Raw genomic sequence first — 25,629 nt, 5'->3', positions numbered from 1 at the left:
AAAAAAAAAAAAAAAAAAAAGATCAAATTGGGTATGTGTATTTGTTTTGGTCTGTGTCAATGTTGAGTAGATATCTCTTTTGACTTCCATGAGGCCAACTGGCAATGCAACTGTAGCCCTGACATGTTCTAAGTACTTTACAGGGAACAGTCATGTCACTCAATAACTGTCCCTCAGGAAAACTCACAATCTCAGGAATATTCACAATCAAACTAGGCCAGTTTTCAGGGATACTGAAGGAACCTCGAGTGCTCAGGGAAACCCACACAAATATGGGAACATTATTGGCATGTAGATTTGCTCTGGTTCAAAGGTGGAATTTAAACACTGGAAAGTGAAACAGTTACCAACTTGCTACAATGCTGCACACTTTACTGAGAACATCACTATCAGTCCCTCAAAAGAGACTCATACCCTGGTGTTGATGAACCTGAACCAAGTAAAGTTATTTAAAATAAACACATGATGTATCTGCAAATGAATACTAATTACTTACTGCCACAGGGCTGTGGAGGCGAGTAGCTGGTGGTTTTATAAACCAATGTTGGAGTTAGATGATTTTTGTACCGATTCCATAGCCCTGATAGGGCTGTGGATTTGTAACCAAGGAGTCACAGCAATTTTTGGGTACCTGGAGTCTGAGTTGGTGGTCCTTCCAGTTCTGACAAGATTGGGCTCTATTCTCAAAGACTTCCTGCATGCGGTTAAGTACATGCGGGAAGTTTGCACCCAAAATACCGGCAAGTTGGGATTCTCAAAATGTTCCGCATGTTTTTTCCGCATGCGGAAAAAGTGTGATAAAAGTGCGGGATTCATGCGGTAAAATTTCCGCAAAAGTCGGTATTTTCCGCAATAAAAGATCAATTCTCAAAGATGTTCAGGCGCATCATTTCTTCGTTAATTACCGAATTTTTATCACCTACAAGTAGTAGGTGATATATTCCGCATCCCATTGACTGTAATGAAGTGTGGAGGCTTAAGGGCTGTGCTTGGTGGACTTTAACTTTTTTTTTTTAAACACTTTTTCATGCGACCTTTTTACCGCATGATTCCCGCATGAATAATGGCTGTTTCCGCATCTTTTTTCCCGCATGCGGCAAACATGCGGAAAATGTTAGTGAATGCTAAAAAAATGCGGAGTTTACCGCTGGCGGGAATTTACCGGTAAAATTTTGCGGTACTTTTGGCTCTTTGAGAATAGAGCCCATTGTGTCAGACTTATCTCTCAGGAAGCTGGAAGCCTTACGCCTGGTACACACCATTATTATTATTTAGTATTTATATAGCGCCTATATCTTCCACAGCGCTGTACAGAATATATTGTCTTGTCACTAATTGTCCCTCAGAGGAGCTCACAATCTAATCCCTACAATAGTCATACGTCTATGTATAAAGGCATATGTCTATGTGAATCGATTTCATGCTGAAATAGACTCACAATCTGTGTGCAGTGCATGGGTAGCCATTAGATCCTTCTCTGATCAGAGAGAGATCTATCTGTTGGTCAATCTGGTGGCAATCGACCAGTGTATGGCATTCTTTAGAGCCCTTTTTCACTATATCAGTTAATGTTATTTATAACTGAAAGGACAACTGATGTGCAAGGTAATGTCCATGTTTCCCTACAGCTCAGGCGATATTACTGGTTAACAAGTTGCTGACCCAGAAGAGGGGGGTCATTTAAGAATTCCATTGGTCTATTGACAATCAGAAGCAGAAGAGAAAGAGAGTAAGGCCTGGTTCACATTAGCGTTCGCTATCCGGATTTTCCGGATCTGATCCGGACCGCATACTGTACAAACGGAACGTACGTTCCGCATAGCAATGTAAAGGCTATGCGGACGTTCACACGTGTCCGTTCCGTACAGTACGGAGCCGGATCGGATCCGGACTCTTTTCCAACATGCGCTATTTTTTGGGTCCGGCTTTCCGGCCCACGCACCCGGACCGGAGACGGACCTGAGCCTGACAGCACCATCAGGAACACAGAAACCAATGGGGAACGGAAGGCACAGAACACACTGCCTACAAAAACCTGACGTTCTACCCCACTTCCTATGCGTATCCAAGCGGCCATTTCGGATGGGGACACATGGGCCAAGCATGTCTGAAGTGGAGCAGCAGTGACAGACGTGCTGGAGCTGTTTGGCAGAATGTCGGAGGTGGAGGTGAGGCCTACAGCGGAGGAACCTGATTCTACAGGTGCACCTTCTGCTGACCCCAGCATTTTTTTTTTTTTTAATTTCGCTATTTTTTGCCCACGGATCCGGATGGCAGCCTGATGCATGCCTGATACAAACGTACCGGATCCGGATCGGAAACCGTACGGTTCTGATCAGGATCAGGTCAGGATCCGGTCCGTTTACTTGCCAAAACGCAAGTGTGACGTGTGTATGTTTATTTTAACTTATCTTTTTTAGTTCAGGTTAAGTGGCAATATGTAATAGGGGAATCTTGTTCACAACATCTGAGCTCTAAGGGCCACCATATGCTGTGAAGCTTTTAATAGTTTAGAAGTTACATTTAATAAAAATCACGGATTCTAACGAAAGTACCAAAATGCAGACTATGCAGACTAAACTCTTCTGTGCTGCATATATTGGTCAATGAAGAGGGTTGGGGGAAAAGAAGCAGAAAGCTATTGGCTAGAAAAATTAGCACTGGCTATTAGTTGACTTGTTGGCTGAAGCAGTCGCAAGCAATAATTGGTTGTCTGTATGCTGACAATTGCACAGGGCTACTTGCGCACTGGGACTTCGTGTTGTAACACACAATATAATTGCATTGTTTGGCGATGCAATTATATTGTATTGGTGCGTTCACATCAGCACGTTAGCGGCACAGTGCTGGAAATCCATTGGAATAACACAAGGCATGCTTTGCGTAACCACTGTGGGATAGTGACAGTGGCCTCAATTCACAGAGCTTTATCAAACACTTTATCAAACGTTTGATAATTTACCTCATGGGTAAAATCTGATTTTGAATTCACTAAGGTGTTATAGATTTATTGATCATTTCATCGATAAAACATTCGATAAATCTATAACACCTTAGTGAATTCAAAATTAGATTTTACCCATGAGGTAAATTATCAAACGTTTGATAAAGTGTTTGATAAAGCTCTGTGAATTGAGGCCACTGTCCTCAACTCACAGGGCATTATCAAACATTTATCAAACACTTTATCAAACGTTTGATAATTTACCTCATGGGTAAAATCTCATTTTGAATTCACTAAGGTGTTATATATTTGTTGAACGTTTTATCGGTAAAACATTCGATAAATATAGAACACCTTAGTGAATTTAAAATGAGATTTTACCCATGAGGTAAATTATCAAACGTTAGATAAAGTGTTTGATAAATGTTTGATAATGCTCCGTGAATTGAGGCCACTGACCGCGTGTTAAGATTGTGATTATACAACAAATGAATAAATACAATAATTGCATGTAATATAATGAAACTGTATATGTAGGACTTATCAACTTATCAACAATGCAGAGGTGTTTTGGACAATATCATCCCATTGCTAACATGATGCAGTTATATTGTACGTTTAGGGTCCTTTTCCCCTGCTGCCTGCACAGCCGCAAGCAGCAACTTCCACTAGCCACAATTGCACCGTTTACCCGTCGGGAACCAATCGTGAGAAACGCACAGCCCTACAGCCTCTTGCACACTGCAAGCGATTCCAATTCAGATTCCGCTTTTTAATCAGTTTTTACATCCGATTCCGATTTGCAGTGTGCAGGGAGCAAACTGCAAATCGGAATCTGAATCGGATGTAAAAACTGATTAAAAAGCAGAATCTGAATCGGAATCGCTTGCAGTGTGCAAGAGGCCTACATTTGGGTGTGGGGGAGAAAACGACACGCAGTAGTGGGAATTGAGCATCACAATTTATATGTAAATTGCGGTGCTCTAGCGATCGTAAAACCGGCTGTGATGCGATTTTTGAAGCGGATTGCAGCCAGTGCTGTGCGACGGAATCCATTGGCATAACACAAGGCTTACTGTGTGTAACTGGAAAAGGGGCGCATGTACAGTTGCAGTAAAGTATACTTTTCATGAACTTCACTGCATGCATCACATTACACGTTTAGCATCATACAATGCTTTCCTCTGTTACAATCCCATTTTTAGTGCTCGTTCACACTAAGGGCGGTTTTGCCCTTTTTCAAGCGCCGTCGGTTTTCAAAATCGTCCACAAAACGCTTGTGCACTGAGAAGGTTCATATCTGTGCGTTGCGTCCTCTTTCCGGTCCAGAAAAAGCGGTGCCTGTACCATTTTTGGGGCGTTTTTGCTCTAATCTAAGGTATAGGAAAAACTCAAAATGCCCACAAAATCGCTTTGTGCATCGATTGCGTTTACGTTTTTAAGAATAAATACGTTGTATTTATTTTTTTCAGAGTCAAAGAGTTCACTTCCTGACCTGTGTCAGGGAGTGAATGAAAAAAAAAACACTCTGGAAAAGCACTTTTAATAAAAACGCAGCGCGCAGTGGAGCGCGGGGAGGCACTATAAAAAGTGTACAAAATCGCGATACACTTGCGATTTTGATTTTAGATGTGAACAAGACCTAAAAGGGTATGCAAAAAAGAAAAAAAAAAGCCCTGTGTGCTTTATTGCAGTTTGTTCATTCAATTTTATGGAATAGATGAGAGAATGTTCATTAGAATTGTATTAGCAGCCATTTTAAATGTGTAGCCAGAACTAATCATGAATTCCCCATATGTTGTAAAGCGCTGCTGAAAATAAATGTATAATATGATATAAATAATAGTTTATTGCATACAGTTATTGCTTTTGCTGTTACGTAAATTATTTTATTTGCCACCTGAGGATATATATATATTTACAAACATACTGTAACTATTATTTGTGGAGTGTGACAATGGTTATTTCATTCCTCTATTGCTCCTGTTCCGCCACACGGATTGGGTGTTGGTGACGAGACGTTGGCAGGGAGACGCCGAAGAAGCTTTCCTGTCTGTGTGGGAGCCGCCATGTTGGGACGTAGCCGCACCCTCCACGTCTGGAACACAAACACAAGATGTAGGTGGAAAAGCACTGCCTCCATAGCCATGTATGCAGGAGGCGTACGGCTGGCGGGCTCACTGCCCATTCACAGCCTTCAGACCCCGTTCAGCCATGCTGAGGCGTCTGTTTGCCGTAGCAGAGCAATCTGCGCCATAGGTGACAAAGACAGGGGGATGTGGATGGCTATTATGTCGTGATAACGGCTGTCAAGCGCCATTTTGTTGACCACTCCTCCCTTACAGAAAGGGAGGAAGAGGCAGACAGAAATGGCGGCGGCTTCTTCCTGAATGCCCGGATGTTACTAGGACTACAAAGGAAGAGCTGTCCTGAAAGGCCAAATACTAGTCTGAAGAGACAAAAGAGCGCACAGGACGGCTTGATTTTCTCATTGAGTGAGTTTATCGGGAATGTTTAGCGACGGCATATCGAGTTTTTCGGAGTTGTCGTCGTTCTCCCAGTAACTGTCATGGCGTCTGCTCGCTAGGCGCGGCCGCCATTTTAGACTCCGTACCTAGCAACCGTAGCTAAGGCCCACTGGCACGAGGTAGAGGGTGTCGCCATTTTGGTGTGTCCACCTCCGCCCCATTTCCCCAGCGCGAGGCGGGAAACATGGCGGCTTATTTGCATAACTTTTTTCCCCTTGCTGTAGGAGGCGGGTGTTTCCAGATGAGCTGCCAAACAGATAAGCTAAGCAAGATGCGCGAGAGCCAGTGGCTGATGGGAGGCATGGCTGCAATTTGTCTGTGGAAAGAAAAGGCGAAATTCTTCTTCTAAAAAGCCTGTTCTGATTCAATCCTACGTGTAAATTGAATAGTTATACGAAATGAATCCCATCACTTAGCACATGTTGGCCAGGAATGAGCTGCCTGAAATGTAATGTGGTTCTGAAGTAAATGTTATTGTTCAATCAATTTAGAGTAAATGCTATGATCATTGAACAATACTGTGGTGGCATGAGGATTCTGCACAGTATAGATAAGCAGAGATGATGTATGTTCTGCTAGGAATTAGGTTCAGATAAGCTAATGTCTAAAGCTGCATTCACACTGTGGGGTTGTGTTGCTTTGCGGTTCCTGGCAAAACTGGATTAAAGTGTCATATTGCTTAAACTGCCAACATATTCCATGGTGCTGTTGCATGTTATGCCTGTGGTGCAATGCATACTGTACATTAAAAAAGGAAGCAATATTCACATTCTTATTCTTAATTATACCTTCCAACAACTGTCTGAAAAAGTGATTACATTTGTCACAGGTTAACCACTTAAGGACCGCAGGGAATTTTCTATTATCTGTGCTGTGTGGGCTCTTCAGCCCCCAGCACAGATCGTGTGGCAGGCAGGGCGATCAGACTCCTCCCCCCCCCTTTTTCCCCACTAGGGGATGTCCTGCTGGGGTGGTTTGATCGCTGCCGGCTTGTTGTGCCCGGGGGGGGGCCTCTGCAGTGCTATTCCCCCCTCCCTCTTCTCACTATGGGCAGCACAGGACGGCGATCCGTCCTGTACTGCCTCTGATAGGCTTTAGCCTATCAGACGGCGGCGATCCCCGGCCAATTAAAGGCCGGGGATTCCCGATTTCCTTTACGCCGTTGCTGTGACAGCAGCGACGTAAACACCAGGGATTTCTTCCCCGGGTGTTTACATTTCGCCTGTGAGCCGCGATCGGAGGCTCGCAGGCTGTTCACGGAGACTCCCTCCGTGAACTGACAGGAAACAGTTTTTATGGAAATACCACTGCGACCAGCCGCCGCCTATCGGCATTGGCTGGTCTTTAAGTGGTTAAAGTGAATCTGAGGGGGACCTCGGGTCAGAATCAGGGATGCTCATCCGGATTTCGGATATCCGGGTGTAACCCGGATATCCGACCGCTTTTACACGATCCGGATAACTGTCTGCGGATAGTTTGACAGCCAACCCGGATATCCCAGTGTTCTCCCCAGAATTTTTTTCCAGCCGGGTGGCATGAAGTAGTAGCCGGGTGGCATGAAAAAGTAGCCGGGTGGGGAGAGATGAATATGCGGGGCAACTATGCTTACAGCATAGGAGGAGGTGAGCCGATGACAGCCGGGTGGTCACCAAATCTAGCCGGGTGGAGCACCCGGCTAAAAGAGTCTGGGGAGAACACTGTATCTGCGGATTTCTCTCATATATCCGAATCCGGATAACAAGTTTGGTGGTAAAAAGTCCCAAAGCGCGCGCACCCTCCTCCCTCTCTCTGATCTTGCCTTCCAGGGATTTGTAGGCTGTCAAAAGTAAGCTCACATACATTGGCCAGGAATTAAACCCAGGTCCACTGCTTGGAAGGCAGCTAAGCTCACCACTATACTACCGACAGCACTACATGCTGAAGCCAGCCTAACATGTTCCATTGTGATATACCCAAGAGAAAGATGAGCTTGCTTATTTGCCTAATTAGCTAGATGAAAGCAGTGGGACACATGGTGAAACTGCTTACAAGATTCAATTCAAGACTTCAGAATCAGAAAGATCATGTGCCCCCCTGGATGATGCTGGTGTAACACACACAGTAAAGGACAGCAATTTGAAGTCTGGAAGATTCCAGGGCAAGGGTGGGAAGGATGAAAAGCTAGGGATGGCCTTGCCTTTTGTGTTCAACAGTTGTCCAAAGAGAACCCCAGATAGCCATTTAGCAGCAACTACATACACACAGTCCTTGTGGCACAATTGGTTAGTGCATTTTGCTGTTAACTGACAGGTTGGTGGTTCAAGCCCACCCAGGGATGGCCTTGCCTTTTGTGTTCAACAGTTGTCCGAAGAAAACCCCAGATAGCCATTTAGCAGCAACTACATACACACTACGATTAAGGGCAGATGGTAGGCCCGATACGCGTGAGTTGATCCTGTGATTTTATTGCCATGTCTGTGGATTTTTCAAAAAAACTATAGCCTTTTTTTACTTCAACCTGGTCTGGCCTGCGGATCCTCCTTTTTTGTTCAATCTGTGGCTTGGCTTACCTGATCCTGAACCGACTGGTATGAAGCCTGGGGGTTCGGAGCGTTTATGAACTCTTTTTTGTTACATACACACAGTCCTTGTGGCACAATTGGTTAGTGCATTTGGCTGTTAACCGAAAGGTTGGTGGTTCAAGCCCAGCCTTGTGTTTTGTGAAGGGAACTAATGTACCCTTCTTAAACTTGATTGTATACAAATGTAAGCAGACTGCAGAGTGGTGCAGCAGAAGTGTGCTGGGCCCATAACCCAGAGGTTGATGGATTGAAATCATCCTCTGCTAGGCATGATTTCATTTTTGCACCTCGCTTTATCGCATGGGCAAAACGGTTTCCATAGCCCTGTAAGAGAAAGTGTAATAAGGGCCCTGCCGTAACATAGATATTACGGTAGCTAAGATTACTCCTGGACCTTTCTTGGCTGGGTGGTTTAATGGTTAAGGGCTCTGCCTCTGACACAGGAGACCTGGGTTCAAATCTCTGCTCTGCCTGGTTAGTAAGCCAGCACCTATTCAGTAGGAGACCTTGGGCAAGTCTCCTTAACACTGCTACTGCTTGTAGAGCGCACCCTAGTGGCTGCTGCTCTGGCGCTTTGAGTCCGCCAGAAGAAAAGCGCAATATAAATGGTATTTGTCTTGTCTTTCTTGTAGTTGAAGAGATGAGTGAAATGGCTGGCTTCAGCCTGTAATGTTAGTTGACCTGGGTTCAATTCCCGGCCAATGGTGGTATAGCGGCGAGAGAGCTGCCTTCTAAGCAGTTGACCTGGGTTTGATTCCTGGCCAATGTATGTGAGCTTGCTTTTGACAGCCTACAAATCCCTGGAAGACAAAATTGGAGGGAGAGGGAGAGAGAGGGGGAGGGGGAAAGAGGATAGAAAGTGTTTTTTAAGGTTAGAAACGTTTTTAAAGCATTTTAAAAGGCACTTCCGGTTTCTTTATCCGGATATCCGAATAGGTCGCATATCCGCGGATAATGCGTTTGGATATCCGCGTTCACGTGGATATCTAACAGGTCGGATTCGGATATCCGAACCAGATCCGAATATCTGGATATCCGGATTTTAAAAAGTACTATCCGAGCATCCCTGGTCAGAATACTTACTGAAGAAGAGTGCAGCATCTGCACTTTGTAGGCGGCTTCCTTTGTCCTCCTTCCCATTTCTGTCGCTTGCTGCCTGGGACCCTCATGACGATCCAGTCTGTGCTCCTCTTCATGCACTATTTTGGCGGTAAAGCTGATTTTACCGATCACCTTCCAAAATTACAATTCACTAAACCTACTGCACTGAAAACAAATGTTACCTACTAGTGAGGTAAATTACCGACTTGCGCAGTAATTGTCTCAAGAAATGTCAAGAAATTGGAATTCACAAAGATTTCCACATTCGGTTTACCAGGCTATAGTGTTCAATGTTTTTCTCCATCTCACAGCAGCTGATAACTCGTTCTCTCCATGCTGTCTCTGTGCGGTAGATTTGACTGAAAGCCTTTAGGGAGAGCCAGGCAGCTAATAAGAGCCACACAGCCTGCTTCTCACTGTTTTGATGCAACAGATTCCAGTGGGTCTTTCACGGAGTCATGATACACTGTACAGAAATCCACTGTACAGAAATCCACCGACTCGTACACACAGCCCCCTGCCTCACCGCTGACCTGCTACATGGCAGGCAAGTGACACTTCCCGAGCAGGGCTTAGTGAATTGAGGCATGTTTGTTCGATAAAATACTGAACTTCTGCCTCATGCAGAAAATCTTTAGTGAATTTGGAAAAAAAAAAAGTCTAAAATATCGAATTAGGTATTTTGCCGACCAAAATGATTTTATCCAACTGCCCTTAGTGAATAGAGCCCATTCTCTTGTCGGATTGACTGCTGGTGCTAGTGGAAACCCGCCCTAAGGGCCTGAGCCCACTAACGCAGTTGTGTGCAGTTGTGTCCGCTTTTCAGCAACACATCATTGTTACAGATGCTGAAAAGCGGACACAACTGCGTTAGTGGGCTCGGGCCCTGAAGAGAACCCTAGTCGTAATAAAAATCACATATCTAAGGTGAGGTTAGCCTTTGGATCTGTATTTTTTGAAGTTATTTATGCCTCGGGTGCACTTTAAATTGGGGACAATATAAGGCGGCCACCATGAAGGGTAGCACCATATCTACAATATCTGGAGGCAGGCATTATACATGAAGGCACCACAGGGCATATTATAAATGGGGGGCCACTATATAATGAGGCACTAAAATATCTGACAGTAAAAATGGCCACACAAATTGGGACAAGTAATAGAGGCACCATAATAGAGGAGATGTAATGAGGACAAAACATCAGGGTTATCACAATGAAAATATAGTTTTGCCACCTATAACCTCACCCACTTTGAAGACAATGCCACTGCACATAATCTAATAGCCATTTATTCTCCCTATTGACTGTTTCTTCCCCATTTTAAAGATTAAAATATTTTTGAGGTACAGAACAGGTATAAAATGTACACAATGCAGAAAATATATACCTTTGTTTCATAATTCATATTTTTTTTATTCATATACCACCTACATTTTCCATAGCGCTGTGCATAATACAAAACAGACAGTATAGAGGAGCATAGATACATATAACACACAGTACAATCAGGATATCCGGTGACACAAGAACAAATATATATACAAGTAATGTTTAGTTTGAAACATTGACAATACAGTAGAATCTCCTTATACTGTAGTAAACTCTGATATAGAAAACCTCTGGCTTTAGTAAAAGAATATACAATGTATGACCAATTCTGATATAGTAAATAAACTTCTGATTTAGGCTGCTTCCACAGTGAGACGTTACAGGCTAACGTTAGAGCGCCTGTAACGCAGCCCAACTCACAGCACTGAAAAATCAATGGGCTGTTCACAGTGCCCACGTTGCGTTTGAGTATAACGCTGCACAGTAAATGAAAGTGCAGCGTGCTGTGCGTTATACTCGTATGTGGCTGCGTTCAGATGTTTGCACATGCTCAGTACTGTTTTTGTTTTTTAATTTGCCTCATGCGTCGGTTTCGTCCGACAGTATGCATCAAAAAGTACGCATCACGGACGCATCAAGAGACACATAACGCGGCTCTATATAACGTCCAACTTTAAAGCTCACATGCGTTGCGTTAGGGGCACGTTATGCGACCTTAACGTTGCATCTAACGCAACGCCTTAGTGGGAAAGAGCCCTTACTTGGCTAGGACATTCGAATTTACCATAACGGGATTTAACTTTCCTGGTACATGTTCATTTGATAACAGAAACAGGAAACATAAGGGGGAGGACACCGTCCTTGTGAGCTTACAATCTAGAGTATAATGGTTTTATTTGCAGTAGCACTGTAGGAGGAAGCCCCAAGTAAGTATAAATGCTGCTCAGTTCAAAGTCTCAGATTTCTTTTATGCCCCTTTTACACTAGGGCACTTTTTTGCATTGCTTTACCCTGTCTGCACTCAGGGTAACACAACAGCATGTAAAGTGTATGGGGCCTCGCACACTAACCGCGTCACAACGTGCTGAAAGTTTCTGAATCTCCGCCGATGCGCTGTAGTCAATAGCATGATGTTACCGTCGGACTTCCGCGGGCTGCATATGACCCTGTCAGCGCACTCTGCTGCAGGGTCATATAAATGTTGTTTTTGCCTTTGCGATGCAACGTGGTGGAGTACGCTCCGTAACACTCTGGCCAGGTGTAAAACCAGCCTCAGGGAAGTGGGTTCATTGGAAGCACTGTCTGTATTTTGCTGATATGTGTTTCCCATCTAGCCTATGAGATATTTCGCCGGTTGTGGTATTTATTCCAAACAAATCAGTGAGATTCCATTGCAACATAAGTTTGGCTGAATCACTTTTTTTCAGCTTTGATAATAATTATCAGCTGAGTCACAAGACATTTTTCAGTGTTTTGTGTTGGTGACAGTCACTGGCAGCAGGTGCTGCCTCTTATTTTCTATTATCAGCTGCAGACTGCTACTTAAAAGTAATTTGTAGCTAGGAGTTATTATAGACAATAATAAGAATGCTTCCATCTGCATATTACTGCATCCAAAGCTTTGCTGCATTACGATGTGTGGCATACACAAGTAGTGCTTGTTTTGCTATACATATGCTTTAGAATTCTTAAAGATTTGAAGGGAAATGTCACTTTTGTGTAAATAAATATATAATGCAAGGCCACATATGCTATCCAAGTAGAAAGCCACCCAACCGAGTATGGTCACTTAATATGGTAGACATGTCCTACTGCTTCTATTTACAAGCTATCCCTGCTACCCCCCAGCCTATTCAAAACCCAGTTATCTACTCATTACATATTGTGTTATGTTTATAGACCATCTTTATCGATAAATCTGAGTTACACATATGTTGTATTGATAGAATGTACTTACATATGCAATACCATACCCCCTTGTTAATACCCCTTTCTGGTATGGATCCATCAACATGTTACCTGCATTGACTGTATACATTCTGTTCACGATTAAATATTGTACTGTTGTCTTTTTCTTTTTGAAAACTTAAAGAAACACTATCAATACCTAAGTGTTTTAAAATGACAATAGCCTCAATTCACTAAGCTTATCTCCTGTCTTTAAAGAGAATCTGTAACATTTTCAGCCTTATTTCTTCTATCCTATAAGTTCCTATACCTGTTCTAATGTGGTCTGTCTTACTGCAGCCTTTCCTAGTTGCACAGTGGCTGTATTATCTCTTATCTAATCTTCTTTCCTTTGTCAGCTTTGTCTGCTCAGGCAAGAATGTGCTGCTCTGCTTGTGATAGGGAGAAGCTATACACACCCTCTCCACGCCCCCTGCAGGCTCTGTATGAGCCACAGACTGAGCTTCTCTGAGCCTATCACAAGCCGGTTAGCAGCCATGTCTTTTGTTTGTAAACAATGCTTATAACTGGCAATTACAAGCCAGGATTGCAACAGGGAGTGGCAGAAACAGCACAGAGGGGCCCAGGAGAACATAATGAATAGAATGGTATCCTTTTTATTGTAAGAATTTTAGAGTATAGATTCTCTTTAATAACACTTCTAGAATTATCACCATAGTGATGAGGCAAAAAAGGAAAAAGTTTGCGCTTGTGTGGATGAATGTGTTGCTGCTAGAGGTGGGGTCGGCTCAGACCCAATGATGAAGGAGAAAATGTGTATAGTACCTCAGCGCAAAAAGGGGTGTGGAACTTGCCCCGGGCTATGCAAGCCCACTCGAGATGTAAGCAGATGACAGTACAGTACCTTAATAGAGGTTACATCTAGCTGCCCAAATACTTGCTGTAATCCCGATCTCTGTATTTCAAGTAATCCCGATATCACAGCGGCGGGGGATAAGAGCTAGCTCGCTCTACCACTTCCTGTTTCCGGTCCGTCAAGCCCTACTGCCAGTAGGGTGCGTGCTGCACTGCAATGTAGTTCCGTGCGCCAATAAAATCACACCGGACAGCCTAAAAAAGAGATAGGCAACATATAGTGCAGAGAGTAGCGAAATGAGTGGCCACCGCTTAGGAATCACTTACTAGAAGCAGAGCTTGTTTATTGCACGTAATAAAACACGTAGACACTATAAAACCCCACTGGCGAGGGGGTTCAGTTATAAAGACACTGTCCCAATTAGAAACCAGATGGATATTTCAATTACAGACATTGTCACCACAGGGCCTAAATGCCAACATCGATTTAAACTGCTTTATTAGGGATGAATAAACCATATCCGATGATATCTCTTTGCAATGTTGATATCAAAGGAATAATGGCCATCAATTGATTAAATTTGCAAATTAAATTTGGTAGAGCGAGCTAGCTCTTATCCCCCGCCGCTGTGATATCGGGATTACTTGAAATACAGAGATCGGGATTACAGCAAGTATTTGGGCAGCTAGATGTAACCTCTATTAAGGTACTGTACTGTCATCTGCTTACATCTCGAGTGGGCTTGCATAGCCCGGGGCAAGTTCCACACCCCTTTTTGCGCTGAGGTACTATACACATTTTCTCCTTCATCATTGGGTCTGAGCCGACCCCACCTCTAGCAGCAACACATTCATCCACACAAGCGCAAACTTTTTCCTTTTTTATCCCCTGGCTGGCTCCAGAGTTTGCAGCATGTTGATGGATATATTTGAGTTCCGGAGCAATCATGTGATTGATATTGTGGAGGTTGTAGATTCACCCACATTAGCGAGTAATGATTTAGAGAGCACATTTGCACAATTAGAAAAATTGTTAGTAAAAGAAAACTCCCTTAAATGGGATGTTGGAATGTTGGAACAATATAAGAGTGAGAGGATTATTCCCCCCACCCTTAGATGGAATCTCCAACTCCATGAAGACATCAGAAAGGAGGGTGAAGACACGGAGTGGCTCACCTTCCTAGAAAATTGCGCCATAGGAGCCATGGAGATTATCATCTCGAGACGCTCGGCAAAACTGAAGGGTATTAGCAGCAATATAGATACCATTAAAGACCAACTGGTACCATTTAAAGAAATGGACGAGTATGTGGCTTTATCAAAAAATTGCAAACATGCTGTAATTCAGAATGAGATCATTGTTAAAAATAGGAAACAAAAAAAGTATCAGAGAGATAAATTTGACTGTAAGAACAATAACATGTACAAATGGCAAAAAAAGAAAACCCAGCCAAAGGTACCGGTCAAACCAGCACCACCGGCCCAACTCCCCAAACCGCACCGACCCCCCAATCCCATTTATCAAGAAACACCAAAAGGAAGGGACCCCAGATATCCCAGATACCCAAAACCAGCACCCGTCTATAATCGATATGAGGCAAAACCAGTGCCCCTTTACAATCGATATGAGACATTAAACCACCAATCACCCTCGGGTTTTCGGGAATGGAGACCACAAAGACCACCTCGGAGGAAACCCCACATGGGCTTCCAAAACCCCAATCCCCGCCTTTACAAACCAAAACCCCATTATCGACAGGACGAGAAAATAGAAACGCCCCCAACCCGGGACCCGCGACCAATCGAGAGGGAGACCGACCAATATGGGGAACAGGTATGGATAGACAAAAAAAGACACAGAGAAGAAGAGGAAAGCGAGGAGGAAGAAGATTACACGCCAGGCCAAAAGAGAGCGAAGTAATCAGGCCAAATCAGGGGATTTATGAAATAGGCACCACTGAACTGTCTGCACCAGCAAAAGGCATTTTAGACAAAGGTCTCAAGTTCATCCCCGATACAGGTCTGGACAAATTTAACACCTATATCGATATTCATAAATTCGTTAGGAAATTGAACATTAAGAAAAACTTTATACAGAATACAGCCTCTCTAAAAAACGAAAGTTTACAAAGTGACATTTACCATCACACAAACTTGAAAAAACCTTCCACTTTCAACCCAAATTTGCCTAACAATAGATATATTGAAGTCTTCAAAAAATCGATGTGTGAGCAACTACAAGAAGTCAAAACGAAGCCCACCCATCAAGCCCAGTCTAATTTCAGTATAGCAGAACGCAAAGTATTAAAACAAATGGAAAAGGAGAGCTCGTGGGTGTTAAAACCTGCAGATAAAGGAGGCGGAATTGTTGCCTGGGAAGCTGACTTATATTTAAAAGAGATCTATAGCCAGTTAGAGGACACAGATACATATTTGAAGCTCAATTATGACCCTACAAAAGAATTTAAAGATAGACTGGAAGGCCTGTTAAACAAAGGCCTTGAAAGTGGGATTTTAAACAAATCTGAATATGATTACCTGAACATTGTGCATCCTAGAAAACCAGTGATTTATGTTCTTCCAAAGGTACACAAAGACCCAGTGGCCCCACCCGGGAGACCGATAGTTTCAGGCATTCATTCCATCACCTCCCGGGTGGGGGAATACATTGAACACTTCCTACAACCATTAGTCCAACAGACTCCATCCTTTCTAAAGGACACTCTGGATGTATTACTCAGCCTACAGACACTCACCAGTGCTGAAGGTTGGACCTGGGACGATTGTTACATCTGTACAGCGGACGTTAAATCCCTATACACATCAATCCCTATCCCAAGAGCTAGTGAAGTTATCAAATCCTCCCTCCTTGCAATAAAAGATCTACCCAATACACAATTAGAATATTTATGTGAACTTTTTAATTTTTCCACCAGTTGCAATTACTTTTGGTTCGATCAAAGTTATTATGTGCAACAGAGGGGTGTGGCCATGGGAGCTAAGCAGGCACCCAGCATCGCCAACCTCTACATGGCTGCATGGGAAGAATCTTTCCTCACCAGTTTTTTTCAGATACCTTTATGTTTTTGGAGACGTTTTATTGATGATTGCTTGTTTGTGTGGAAAGGAGACGAAAAATCACTTCTGTCATTCATATCCTTCATAAATGAAAATGAGTGGAACCTGCAATTCACCGTGGAGTACAGTAAGACATCTGTCAACTTTCTAGATTTGAATATCTTTATTGAAAATGGCGAATTACTAACTAAATGTTTCTTCAAAGAAAGTGACAGGAACTCTTATATAGATTCGAATAGTTGTCACCATGAGCCGTGGTTACGTAATGTGCCAAGAGGCCAATTCTGCAGAGTGCGGAGAAATTGTTCAAAGGACGTTGACTACTGGACGCAATCGGGTATTTTGGAAGAACGTTTTTTGGAAAAGGGGTACGATAGGGACCTCATCCACGGTGAAAGAATGAAAGTATTCAAGGAAGGAAGGGAAGTGAGGATGCAGAAGAAGGCCAGAGAACAAAAACAAAACGGGGAAATGGATTGCGCATTCATTACCACGTATTCAAGGGATCATAGAAAGGTGGGGAAAATTCTGTGATTGGACCAATGTTACCGGAAAAACCGAGAATAGTCTATAGAAGACCACGGAATTTGGGCACAAAATTAGTGAAAAACTGCATTAAGACTGAGAGACCACCAATGTTTCCATCACTGAAGGGCTTCTACCCTTGTAAGAAGCCTAATGTTTGTAGAATTTGTGAGTTTGGTGACAAAAGAAGGGTCACTTCTTTTATATCCACATCAAATGGTAGAACCTTCAATATCGAACAATTTATCACGTGTAACACACTGAATGTTGTCTACCTACTGCAGTGCCCTTGTGGCCTGCAGTATGTGGGACGAACGGGAAGGAAAATGAAGAAACGTTGCTCAGAACATATATATAATATCACCAAACCTGACAAAAAAGCGCATAGCGTACCTGATCATTTCCGTAAATTCCATCTGAGCGACCCCACTGGTGTGAGATGCATTGGTATTGACACTATAAAACCCCACTGGCGAGGGGGTTCAGTTATAAAGACACTGTCCCAATTAGAAACCAGATGGATATTTCAATTACAGACATTGTCACCACAGGGCCTAAATGCCAACATCGATTTAAACTGCTTTATTAGGGATGAATAAACCATATCCGATGATATCTCTTTGCAATGTTGATATCAAAGGAATAATGGCCATCAATTGATTAAATTTGCACTTCATTTCTGGAGAATTGAATGAAAAATTGTTTTCATTTTATTTGCTGGTGCTTATCTTTTTGCTGGTGCTTATTAAAAACTAAGTTGCTTTTAAATTTAATGTATTAATGATAAAGTTTTAGGGTTTTTCCCTTCCAAGTATTTTTATTTTACTACATTTGATTGGAGCCAATTATTGTCCTTTAACGGCTTTATCAAGGACGAGTGAACTACTTTGCAAAATCTTCTCCCCAGACTGCTAACATTGAGGGGCTAGTGGTCACTAGCAGAATATATTTGCCTCCTATCTCAAGAAGTGTCTACGTTGTATATTTTTATAATTTTTATATGTTTTTGTTTATTTGCTGATGCTTATCAATTTTGCAGATTTTTATTATTTTTATCAATTTTTACTAGTGACAACGTTTTATCATGTTGTGCTCCTATAAGAAAGCGTATTGTGATCTTTATTGGAAACTGCACTGTTGTAGAGAAATTGTTTGGTGAGAAATGTATAAATTGCATAGAATTGCATTTGCTGCAGCTTATCAATTTTTACTAGTGACAATGTTCCATTATGTTGTGCCTTTACAAGAAAGTGCATTGTGATCTTTATTGGATAAATTGCACTGCTGCTTAGAAATTGCTCTGTGAGAAATGTATAATATGCATAAATTTGTATTTGATGTTGTTCAGCACTCGGTTTTCTCCCCGCCGAGGGTTAACTGGATTACGGGGAGTTACTTTGCTGTGTCATATATACACCTACTTTGTCCACGTAGCTCCACCCCCTGAGGAAGGCATACAGCCGAAACTCGAGTCGGGAGAGGAGTCTACGTGTTTTATTACGTGCAATAAACAAGCTCTGCTTCTAGTAAGTGATTCCTAAGCGGTGGCCACTCATTTCGCTACTCTCTGCACTATATGTTGCCTATCTCTTTTTTAGGCTGTCCGGTGTGATTTTATTGGCGCACGGAACTACATTGCAGTGCAGCACGCACCCTACTGGCAGTAGGGCTTGACGGACCGGAAACAGGAAGTGGTAGAGCGAGCTAGCTCTTATCCCCCGCCGCTGTGATATCGGGATTACTTGAAATACAGAGATCGGGATTACAGCAAGTATTTGGGCAGCTAGATGTAACCTCTATTAAGGTACTGTACTGTCATCTGCTTACATCTCGAGTGGGCTTGCATAGCCCGGGGCAAGTTCCACACCCCTTTTTGCGCTGAGGTACTATACACATAGTGATGAGGCAGGTAGTATTCAGGAAACATTTTTCCTCAGGCAAACCTAAAGTTAACACTTCTGTCTTTAAGTTAACTCTTCAATCCTTAAAGAGACTCTGTAACATTAAAAAGATTCCCTGGGGGGTACTCACCTCGGGTGGGGGAAGCCTCCGGATCCTAATGAGGCTTCCCACGCCGTCCTTTGTCCCACGGGGGTCTCGCCGCAGCCCTCCGAACAGCCGGCGACTGTGCCGACTGTCAGTTCAATATTTACCTTTGCTGGCTCCAGCGGGGGCGCTGTGGCGACTTTCTGCACAGAAATACCCGATCTCCGTCGGGTCCGCTCTACTGCGCAGGCGCCAGAAACTTGCGCCTGCGCAGTAGAGCAGACCCGACGGTGATCGGGTATTTCCGCCTACTTCGGCGCCGAGAGGCATCAGAGCGCCTGCGCAGGAGCCAGGAAGGTGAATATTGCGTCACGGCTGTACGGAGGGCTACAGCGAGACCCCCGAGGGACGCAGGACGGCGTGGGAAGCCTCATTAGGATCCTGAGGCTTCCCCCACCCGAGGTGAGTACCCCCCAGGGGCCGTTTTGTCGTTACAGTTCCTCTTTAAAATAACTCCAGAATTCTAACGTTAGACAGGCTGTTAATTGCTGTGAAAATTACAGAGGAGGTAACTTTACTACAGAGGAGGTAACTTAAAGAGTCACTGAAGCGAAAAAAAATGATGATATTATGATTTGTATGTGTAGCACAGCTAAGAAATAAAACATTAAGATCAGATACATCAGTGTAATTGTTTCCAGTACAGGAAGAGTTGAGAAACTCCAGTTGTTATCTCTATGCAAACAAGCCATTAAGCTCTCTGACTAAGTTAAGGGGCCCATACACTCAGCCGATTTTCTGGCCGATCGATCCCGATCAATCGATCTATTGATCGTTTGCAAATCGGTTGGCCAATCGATCGATTTCGATGGATTTCCATCGAACTGGCAGGGTGGAAAATTTAGGTCGATCTGATGAGATTGCTTATCAGTTTGCATTGGCCTTAATGGAAATCTGATGGCAAAAAAATGCCATCAGATCGAATTTCAATAGATTTCAAACTGAAATTTATTGGAATTCTATCTTGGTAAAAAATGTTCTAAAAACGCATCAGATAGATCATCAGATGCATTTCTTATCTATCTGCTGCCAATCTGACGAGTGTATGGGCACCTTTAGTCGTGAAGAGGGCTGTTATCTGACTTTTATTATCTCAACTGTTCCTGGACTATTTACTTTTCCTCTGCTAGAGGAGAGGTCATTACTTCACAGACTGCTCTGAAAGACTCATTTTGAATGCTGAGTGTTGTGTAATCTGCACATATTATAGAATGATGCAATGTTAGAAAAAACACTATATACCTGAAAATAAAAGTATGAGAATATTTTCTTTGCTGCTAATCTTCTAGTAATTATTCATAGTACACAACCAATTCACTATATCATATTTGTTTTGTCGCTTCAGTGTCTCTTTAACCCTCTTAGCGGTAACCCCGAGCTCAGCCACCGCAGAGGATATCTCAGCCCCTGGTGGGGCGATTAGCTTCATTTAAAGTGCTGTACGCGCAGCTAGCACTTTGCTAGCCGCGCGTCCAGCTTGATCGCCGCCGCTCTGCGGCGATCGTCTGCACGCAGCGGCGGAAGAGGGCCCCCCCAGAGCCCTGCACTGCCCGGACCAATGACTTCCAGGCAGCGCTATGGGCTGGATCGGAGGTGTCTGACGTCATTCCGATCGTCGCCATGGCGACAGGAAAAGCCAAACAGGGGAACGCGTTATATACGCATTCCCCTGTTTGCTATTGATGCCGGCGACGATCGCACTAGAGGGACACATGCGCCCTCTAGTGTTTCATGTAGCTACCACTCTGGTAGCGTTACATGAAACAAAAACAAAAAAAATAAAAATGTATTTCTGCCTATTTGGCAGAATTAAAGAACCGCCAGGAAGGTTAAGGAATGAAGAGATAAGATAACTTGCTCACTGTAACGATCGGTGTCAGCAAGAACAGATTTTCTGATTATTGGTGATCTGCAGTATCACCAATAATACAGATGTTATACCTGATTATGTGGTGATCTGCAGAATCACCAATAATGCAAGTATAGCAAGACACAGGACACCCAGGTGTACGATAAGTGTTTGGTGCAACAGTAAATATAGATATCGATACCCACTATCCCAGAGGAGCTGGTAGAAGGGGGTATCTCTAAAGACCACCGTAATCAGTACTCCAGCAAGCTGGAGACACAGATGAGTTAGTGATAGGTTCACCCGAGGAGCGGGTGATGCACAGTAAGACAATGAATACTGATCACTCGTGGAGCGAGTGATTCAGACTGTACTGCAGCAGGTGGTCACCTGAGGGGCAGGAGATCCAGACAGTACCGTAGTAGCTAGTCACCTGAGGAGCAGGAGATTAAGACTGTATTGCAGCTATCTACCTGAGGAGCAGGTGATTAAGACTACTGCAGCTATCTACCTGAGGAGCAGGTAATTCAGACTGTACTGCAGCTATCTTCCTGAGGAGCAGGTAATTCAGACTGTACTGCAGCTATCAACCTGAGGAGCAGGTGATTCAGACTATACTGCAGCTATCAACCTGAGGAGCAGGTGATTAAGACTGAGAATCCCTCACCAGCACTAAGCTCACTAGTGAGGCCAGAAGAGTCAGACAAGCAGGTTTGGCAACACACGGACAGATACAGTACAAAGGCAGAAGACTGAATCAGAGTGAGGTATAAGCTAAGTCAGCAACTAGATCAGATAGGCAAAGGCACAGAATCAAAAGACAGAAGAGTAGTCAAGGCTAGCAGAGGGTCATAACAAATAATACAATTCAATTAGTACTTTAAGCTATCAACAGAATCTGGCTAAGGCTCCCTGCACACTGCAAATCCGTTTTCCGATTCCGTTTCCGATTCCGATTCCGTTTCCGATTTTCCTTGAATACATTCAACAGAAAAACGGATCAAAAAACGCAGCATGCAGTTAAGATTAAAAATCGGAATCGGATGTAAAAACAGATTAAAAATCTGAATCTGATTTGCTTGCAGTGTGCAAGAGGCCTAAGTGTGGATCCCCAGCTCCTGCTGGTTCTAGCACACTTTCGGATCTGACTAAGGGTCTGAGTGCTAACACGTAGCATATGCAACAGCAGACAAGGAACAACTGACAGGCAGACCCTATATATACTGGGAGCGCTCCTTAGCGCCGCCCCAGTCACTCAGCCAATCAGGATCAGTGTTGGAGTCAGCTGACCGGCTGATCAGCTGACTCCCCTTCTGCTTGCATAAAGGTCCTGTCTGTACGCGCGCGCGTAGACCTCAGGCTATGTGCGACTGAGGGACCAGGCAAAGTTCCACTGTCAGGAACCGACCCGCGGCACACCTGCGTATGCGGTTCCCGACTGCGGGTTTGACCAGATCAAGCAGGGAGCAGCCTTATTTAAGCTACAAACAAGGCTGTGACCCCCCAGAACACTTCTCACTGCCACCACTAGCGGTTCGCTAGACACGTCCCCTCAGCTGTCGAGGGCTAAACACGCAATCTGCGTTTTCGTATTTGGGTCAGCTTTGCGCTTAGGCCGAAAACGAGAACGCCATGCACCCACACACAGTTGCAATCTTACACTGTAATGAAGCAAAACCACTAACAGTCGTTCCAAACAATACTGTTAGCCACTCTGCTGTCGCTACTCGCACTGGCGTTTTTCGTACGTTGGGTCAGCTGCGCGCTTTAGGCCAACGTATGACAAACGCCCCCACACACAATGCAATTACAATTTCATATGGTAGTGTTGCTCAAGCATACAAATTAGGCATGGACTTATACACAGCTACACTGCAGTCTCTTCTAGGCTATGAGTGTTAGTTTAGTACAGCAGAAGTCAAGCTTATTAAATAATAATTTAATATTCCAGAAAAACATGGAACATTGCAGAACAGAATATATACAAAAGATTACGAAAAACAAAGTAAAAAAAGTTACAAAATTAAGAGTTACAAAGATACAACACAAAAGCGATTTTGCTTACCAAAATAAACGGGAAATAAACGTACCAGCGTATCGATCTGGCGTTGTTACGAGGGGGTACGCACTTCTGGTCAGGAACCAGGTTAGTTCTAGCCGTGTGAGCTACCTCCAAGAACTACAAGTTGTGGCTATCCTAGCTGCGGTTTTATACTATGAAATACGCCTGGAGGCTGCAACTTCCTTGGGGAGGGGAGGAACTAGTTTTTAATTAAATCTCAGACATAAATGGGATTTCCAGAGATCCATATCCACTATAGTACACGCACCCAACAAAAGACTACCTTAGCCCAATTTCCCCAGGTTACAATGTCTATACATCAAGAGATTGTTAAGTGAGGCCTTCTCAACTCCACCAATAATTCAATTTCCACAGGTAGAAAATGGTATCAAAAGGACTTCACCCCTTCAATAATTTCCAGTAGGCTGTCAAATACATTTCAAACATTCAGGTGTCAGCTTCCCCCTTTCCTCAAGACTATCAGGCTTGCCTTGTATAATGGGACAATGGCTGACACCAGACTCAAAAGCCATGCCGACCAGCCTATTCTTCCTCAATTGGCAGCTAATTAGCAGTCCACACAGTTTCCCCTGCTGGACAATGGGGCAGAGGTAATGGACATCTACATACAGAATTACATTAGACTTCAGTTTACTCTGGCCAGGTGACTAATTACTCCCAAGCCCACTACACATCTGAGGTTTTACCCAGTAGACAGAAACAGGACAGAAATATGTTCTGTTATTATCTTTAACATTATCAGCCTCATAACTAGCGGCTATATTCCTGACATCCACCATGTAACAGCGCGGCGGAGGCCGCTGTCTGAGACGCAGGGACAGCCGCCATGCTGCTCAGCGCTGCGGCGGCCTCCCCCGCATTCACCATAGTCCCAGGTACAACTCCATCATGTACCCGCGCGGCGGAAACCGCCAGCTGAGACGCGGAGATAGCCGCCATGCCGCTCCCTGTTGCGGCGGCATCTCCGCTATGCTGTGTGGTGGTAAGTGTTCTCTTGCCTTATTATCTCCAGCATGATCTTAGTGAATTGAGGCCAATGTACAAATAATGGCCTCAATTCACTAAGCTTATCTCTTGTCTTTAATAACGTTTCTAGAGTTATCGCCATGGTGACAAGACATGTAGTATTCAGGAAACATTTTACCTCAGGCAAACCTAAAGTTAACTCTTCTGTCTTTAAGTTAACGCTTCAATCCTTAAAGAGGAACTCCAGTTAAAATAATGTAATAAAAAAAGTGCTTAATTTTTACAATAATTATGTATAAATGATTTAGTCAGTGTTTGCTCATTGTAAAATCTTTCCTCTCCCAGATTTACATTCGGACATTTATCACATGGTGACATTTTTACTGTGGGCAGGTTATGTAGCTGCTCCTAGCTGTTTCGGCTGTTACAGACAGCTGTAAACAGCCATTTCCTGTCTGTGAACATTGTTACATTGTGGCAGTTTGCCCAGAGTACCGCGGTACCAGAGTTTCTTGTGGGAGGGGTTTCATCACAAAATCAGTCATACAGCGCCCCCTGATGGTCTGTTTTTGAAATGCAATAGATTTGTCATTTTAAGGGGGTATCAGCTACTGATTGGGATAAAGTTCAATTCTTGGTCAGAGTTTCTCTTTAAAATAACTGTCCATGAAGCTATGTAAACATTTTCCTACTTTTGATGTTAAATATCAGAGGCAAAAGCTGTTATTCATATGTCTCGTTTCTCATTTGCATGGGTGAATCTCTGCAGTCTGACATGCTAAAAACAGTGTAATAACCAGGACACACACACACATTTATGTTACACATAAGATACATTTTTCTGAGAGGAAGCTCTGCCTGTCTCTGACTCAGCTCTCGGCACACACAGAGTTAACAGATGCACTGTGAGGGAATTCCCCTTATGGCTCACTCTGGTGTTAGATTAGAGAAGACTGCTGTCAGAAAAGTGTGAGGCCTGGTGCACACATAGCAGAAACGCTAGCGTTGCGTAAAACGCATGCGTTTTATGCAGCAATGTTAGTCAATGGGACACAGAAAAAAAACGCTGAGACCTGCGATTTACAGTATGCGTTTCGCAAATGCTGGTTTTGTTGTATATTATGCAGGATTGGTGCCAAAACACACATAATGAAAGTAAATGGAAACGGGATTGCGTTTTGTATGAGGTTTTTTTTATGCGTTTTATTAAAAAAAAAATTCTGAAGTATTTCCGCTTCCTGTTGTCTTCCTAGGGAGTTGCATAAATTTAAATATAAAAACGCATACAGAATGCATGCAAAACACATGAAAAACCCATCTGCATTAAAAAACACAAACACAGCAAAAATGCAAAAAACCCCAAATAACATTAATATAAAACGCAACTTTTTCACGCAATGTTATATGTGAACCCAGTAAACAAAGAGATAAGGATTCAAATGTATACACAGTTCTTAGCAGCACTTCCCAAACATTTCCTATCTCAGTTGAAAAAAAAACATGTTAATCGATAGTGTTCCATTAACAAAAATGATTGAATACAAAAATAATGCCATAATAGATTGGTGCTGCACAAGTCTTTTTGCAATTCAATATTATTTCGAATTATCTTTCTACACATCTACAGTATTTGAACCTGCAAGCAGCTATGGGTTGCCAAAACTGACAGTAAGCTTAAAGAGAACCCGAGGTGTGTTCTAAGAATCTTATTAGCACACAGAGGCTGGGTCTGCATATAATGCCCAGCCTCTGTTGCTATACTGCTCCCCCCAGCCCCCCTCTGCGCTCTGCTATGCCCCCATAAATCATACGCAGTGCTGGCGACACGCTACGTGTCGCCAGCCGGCTATTTAC

The 25,629-nt window shown here is 43.4% G+C and overlaps 1 protein-coding gene across 4 annotated transcripts in view; it reads left to right on the top strand.

Annotated features, from left to right (window-relative positions):
* The first annotated feature begins 4,968 nt into the window (after positions 1–4,968).
* Positions 4,969–25,629, top strand: part of TMEM187 (transmembrane protein 187) — a 38,433-nt gene continuing 17,772 nt past the window's right edge. The window contains exons 1-2 of one of the 4 annotated variants that reach the window (XM_068248245.1): positions 4,989–5,062; positions 18,430–18,635. The gene's annotated coding sequence lies outside the window, so the exon portion shown is untranslated. Of the gene's footprint in view, positions 5,063–5,319; positions 5,440–18,429; positions 18,636–25,629 lie in introns of those variants that run through there. The other 3 variants (XM_068248248.1, XM_068248247.1, XM_068248246.1) reach the window with 3 other exon arrangements.

The sequence above is a fragment of the Hyperolius riggenbachi genome, chromosome 8 (genome assembly GCF_040937935.1).
Source record: "Hyperolius riggenbachi isolate aHypRig1 chromosome 8, aHypRig1.pri, whole genome shotgun sequence".
NCBI lineage: Eukaryota > Metazoa > Chordata > Amphibia > Anura > Hyperoliidae > Hyperolius > Hyperolius riggenbachi.
The sequence above is the reverse complement of the archived record's forward strand: the minus strand, read 5'-3'. Positions and strand labels throughout refer to the sequence as shown.